This window comes from Callospermophilus lateralis, chromosome 4 (assembly GCF_048772815.1).
Source record: "Callospermophilus lateralis isolate mCalLat2 chromosome 4, mCalLat2.hap1, whole genome shotgun sequence".
NCBI lineage: Eukaryota > Metazoa > Chordata > Mammalia > Rodentia > Sciuridae > Callospermophilus > Callospermophilus lateralis.
The window spans coordinates 110,113,149-110,119,023 of NC_135308.1; positions in this window are offsets into that span (position 1 = coordinate 110,113,149).

A 5,875-nucleotide genomic window follows, 5' to 3' on the forward strand; every position below is an offset into this window, starting at 1 on the left:
GGTTGCCTCAAGCCGCCTCCTCCTCTCTTGCCTCTCCCCTGCTATTAGCCCCTAACAGGCAGTCCCAACAGCCAGTCAACTACAAGGCCCTCTCCTAGCCACTAACTTGGAGGGCGGGGCTTAGAGCTCTAATTCCTCCCAGGACCCTAGGAGTCCCGCCCCTTAGCAACTGATGTAAGAGGGCGGGAGAAGCAGCTTTAGCCTATTAGAAAACCGGTTCTCGCCTCACCTTAGCAATGACAACAGGAAGATCCCACCCCTTAACAACATGCTTCCGTTCCCCAGTTTATTTACAAGCGCAATTGATGGCAAGTTTAGCCAATGAAAAACCAGAATTGGCGAAGCCTCCTGGACAAAACTTGGTATTTCCATCGAAACTGTCTCAAGTTCCTTCTGCTTTCTTTTTCTTTTTCTTCTTCTTTTTTTAAACCATGATCTTTTTGTTATAGGAAGCCTATAATCAAGATCTCTTTATGAATAGAGTCTATTCATGTTTTAAAACACGATTTGGCGAAGTGTGGTCTTCTAAAGTCCTAAATGATTTAAAACAGAAATCACAAAAATTTTGTGTTGTCAGGCATAAATGTTAAGAGTTTAAAAATGTGGGGCTGGGGTTGTGGCTCAGCGGTAGATCGCTCGCCTAGAATGTGCAAGGCTGTGGGTTCGATCCTCAGCACCACATAAAAATAAATAAAACAGAGGTATTGTGTACAAATAAAAAATAAATATTAAAAAAAATGTGGCCATATGTCTGGGGATGTAGTTCAGTGGTGAAATACCATCTTAGTATATGCAAAGCGTTGATTTGGTCCCCATCAACACAAAATGTCATAGGGATTTTTTTTTAAGTAATGTTTAATTCAAAACAAAATTAATTTGAGAATTAAGAAAAGGTCTCTTTACTATTGCCATTTAAGCCAAAGATAGCATGTACAAATATGCGACAGCAAATCCCTCTATAATACACAACTACAACTCACCAATTTAAAAAGCATGGAAAGGAAAAAAAAAAAAAAGCAGTAGCAGGATAAGAGGCAAAGGAATCCCCATAGGATCTAATAGTTGTAGATAATGAAACTAGTACACAAAGGAGCCAAGTGAGTTCAGAAATTCAAGGACAGGGATAACTTCTGAAGAAGATTCAAGCTTTCAAAACAGGAAGGTTTTTTTTAGTTGTTGTTTTTTTTTTTTTTTTTTTTCTGTCTTTTCTTTTTTGGAACTGGGATTGAACCCAGGGCTTCGGGTATACAAAGAAAGTTCTTTGCCACTAAACTACATCCCAGCCCATCAAAACAAGGACATTTTAAAAATTCCAAATGTCCTGAGCTATGGACAAGAAAAGAAATTACATTCTCATACAACATTTAGACCAACCATACTGCAATGTTCATCCTGTCTCATACTCAACAGATGACCAAGAGAGGTCAATATCAAAAGCAATAAATCACACTTATATTTACATGTACCCTTGCTATCATCTGATGAAAATGGTAATTTACTTCTGTAGTATTCCTCTTCAAAACTCATAACAGGGTTGGGGATGTCACTCAGTGTTAGATTGCTTGCCTAGCATGAATGAGGCCCTGGGTTCAATCCCCAGCATTGCAAAAACAAATAATAAAAACTAGTTAATACCAGTCTTAATCAAAAGAAAAATATTGCACAAATTCCAGAAGGACAGTAATCAAAAATGCTCCTCAAAACTGTCAAGACCAGGGGCTGATGTTGTAGCTCAGCGGTAGAGTGCCCGCGTAGCACATGCGAGGTGCTGGGTTTAATCCTCAGCACCACATAAAAACAAATAAATAAAATAAAGGTATTGTGTCCCACTATAACTAAAAAATAAAATATGAAAAAAAAATATCAAGGGGCTGGGGTTGTGGCTCAGCGGTAAAGCACTTCCCTCTTAACGTGTGAGACCCTGGGTTCGATCCTCAGCACCACATAAAAAAATAAATAAACAAAATAAAGATATTGTGCCATGTATAACTAAAAAAAAATATTTAAAAAAATATCAAGATCATCAAAAACAGGGAGTCTTCAGAAACTGTTCAAGACAAGAGGAGCCTGAAGAGAATTAGAATTAAAAGTAATGTGGGGAGGTTGGGGTTGCGGCTCTGTGGTAGAGGTCTTGCCTAGCACATGTGAGGCACTGGGTTCTATCCTCAGCACTACGTTAAAAAAATAAAAATAAGGGCTGGGGATGTGGCCCAAGTGGTAGCGCATTCGCCTGGCACGTGTGCGGCCCAGGTTCGATCCTCAGCACCACATACAAACAAAGATGTTGTGTTCGCCGAAAACTAAAAAATAAATATTAAAATTCTCTCTCTAAAAAAATAAATACATAAATAATAAAAATAAGAATAAAAAGTTATAAAACTTAAAAAAAAAAACTTTATGTGGTATTATAGGTAAGATTTTGGACCAGAAAAAAAGAAAGGTAAAAATAAAACTAAGGAAATATGAACAAACTACAAACTTCAGTCAATAATAATATATGAATAACTGACTATGGTGATGTTCACCTGTAATGCCAGTTACTCAGAAGACTGAGGCAGTAGAATAGCAAGTTCAAGACCAGTCTGGGCAACTTAGCAAGACCCTGTCTCAAAAAATAAAATGGGCTGTGGATGTGGCTCAGCACTAGAGTTCCTATGGATTCAATCCCAAGTATCAAATTTTTAAAAAAGGACTGGGGATATAGCTTAGTGTTACAGTGCCCCTGGGTTCAATCCTCAGTATTATAATAATAATAATAGTAAATGAATAATATTTTACTAATGGTGGAAAATATACCATGCTAATGTTGAATAGTAATAGGGTAAATAATGGGAACCCTCCCCTCATGGTGGCGCAAGCCTGTAATCACAGCAGCTCCAGAGGCTGAGGAAGGAAGATCACTGAGTTCAAAACTAGCCTCAGCAAGTAAGACTAAGCAACTCAATGACACCCTGTCTAAATGAAATACAAAATAGGACTGGGGATATGACTTAGTGGTTGAGTGCTCCTGAGTTCAATCAACGGTTACCGGCCCGCTGACCCCCCCCCCCCATGGGAACTCTCTCCACTCTTTTCAATGTTTCTGTAAGTATAATGTGGTTCTTAAAGTCTAGTAATATGCATGTGTATATATGTATATTTTATATATATTTCAGAATACTATTATGTACAAATATATAATTCACATATACTTACATAAACACACACACACTCCATTTTTTCTTCCACACCATTCAGAGCTTGCTTTTTGGTTTTGACTAAAGGCAAATTTGCCTTTAGTGACTCCAGAGACTGAGCCAAGAGGATCTCAGGTTCAAGGCCAGTAATTCCAGCAGCTCTGGAGGCAACTTAGGGATACCCCCCACACGTACACACCTCCATCTCAAAATTTAAAAAGTAAAATAAAAAGGGTTGAGGGTGTCACTCAGTGGCAAAGCACTTCATTCCCAGTACCAAAATACAAAGAAAAAAAAAGGAGTAATTTAAAAAGTTTTTTGCCTTATTTTAATAACGAAGACACCACTCAAAACACTTTGAGATTCACCTTCAAAATCTATGTAGCACAAGCTGCAATGAATATTCATTATCTGCAGGTGGATCTGATTTATGCAAATAGCCAAAAAAACTTAGGCCAAGGCTGATGAGTAAATAGGATGGGAAATCTGGATGTAAATGTGTGTTCAGAACTTTTTGAATTTTAGAAAAATAAAATGGCACATATGCACTATACAAGGCAACAATGGCATCTAGGACAACAACTGTTAACCAAATTAATATTTCTGCAATGACATATGAATAATGATACTAAGATAAATGAAATAGGTATAAATGAAAATCATAAATAATCTCATGTAAGTTTAGGTCAGATACTTTGCCACAAAATAAGCACAATTCAGATTAGGTTGAAGGCTTTGTTATTATTTTCAGTGATGGAGGGCCTGGCACTTAACAAGTACTCTATCACTGAACTACATCCCAGCCCCCAGAATAGGTTTTAATGTGTCAAGTAAGTTGTGAAAAAAACTTTTGGTTTTCCTAATTTCAAAATTTATTATTATAAATAAAGGATTGCAAATTGTGAATATTTTATGAAAACAATTCAGCCATCACCAAGTCCTATAGATTTTATTTTCTATCTTTTAGATCTGTCCTTTCCTCTCCATTTCATGCCACTAAATGCACCCAGCACTTTGTAATTTCCCACTAGGAGGGTCTTGAAGCGACAACATCCTTTGGTTTCCTTCATCTGGCTTCCCTGTTTTTGCAGTTATAAATCTTTCCTCTACTTTGCTCCTTAATGCAGATCTGACCCTGCCATTCCTAAGATGCAGTCTTTATGGTTCCACATATCTATCTCTGTAGGATGAAACCCAAAATATAGGTATAAAGAAACTACAAATTGCTATTCAAAGTTTGATACTGTTTGATACTTTGATACTAATCTGCAATGAAACTATTGCAGAAGTATGCTTAAGAAGTTTACTAACAATCTGAGGGAGAAACAATATTTATGAACTTTAATTTTTAAAATGGGGTGATTTGTTTCTCATTTTTCTAATCCACTTTTGTTGTATTTTATAAAATTAGTGGGCAACATTAGGTTAGAATTTCTTTAAAAAAGGAAAAAGATTAGTCCAGTCCTTAACAACAGTTTGAGATATACTAGTGTATAACATCCTTAATACCATGATTATATACCTCCCAGGGCTCATTTCTAACCACCCCACCCACCTTAACCCTCTACCCAGCAATAATAAACAATAATGCCTAGTTTTCCAAACATGGAGTTCTGTTTCGTGACTCCACACAAGCAAACACTCTGGTCTGATTTGACTTCCTTTCTTCCCAGAAATCTCTTCATACCTCAAAATTCTGGACTGCCTCATCGCCTCTCTTGGATCCCTGTCTAAATCAGTCCCTCACAACAGGCAGAATAGGTAACTTGCCCCTTAACACTTCTGTCATAGTCTGTACCCTTATTATTACAGTATGTTGTAATAATTTGTTTGTATGGCTATTCCTCTACTAGTCTGAGTTCTATATAGAAAGAAGTTAGGAACATTTGTCTTTAAGAAGTGAAGCACTTCTTGTAAAAGAACTGAGTCATGAGTGCAGACACACCCTTATTATTCCAGCTACTAAGGAGGTTGAGGCAGAAGGATCACAAGTTCAAGACCAGCCTCAGCAATTTAGCAAACCTAAGATCCTAGGTTTGACCTTTAGCACGTGTACACATACACACACACACACACACACACACACACACACACACACACGAAATTGAAGGATGCACTTCATGGACTAAATTGAAGGATAAAACTTCATAGACCATAAATTCTGATGTTATTAGAGGAGAGGAAAAGAAAAAGGAGAATCATTACTTTATATTCATTTTTTTTTCTTTTTTTATATATATCTATTTTTTATATTTATTTTTATGTGGTGCTAAGGATCGAACCCAGGGCCTCACGCATACAAGGCAAGAGCTTTTACCACTGAGCTACAACCCCAGCCCTATATTCATTTTTTCTATTACCAGCAAGGATTTCAGCTTTCTATGTATAGTACCAGGGTGTGAATTAACTTACCAGAGTAGTGGACATTTAAGAATGCCAATGAGCCAGACTTACGGGACTCACTGGAAACTAAGAGGAGGAGAGACATAAAAACAAATGTCTCCACTTAAAAACAATTTTGTCCAGGCTCAGCCCCTTTTGCTCTAAATTTTGTGTTAATTGCCCTCTTCTTAGTTGCTCAGGCCTGTAAATAGCATCATCAATTCATTCATTTTAGAGGGCAAACCAGGTATCAGGCCTCTAAAGAGGTCCTGAGCTGCGGGTAATACAACTATATTGAAATAGTGTATAAAGACCTC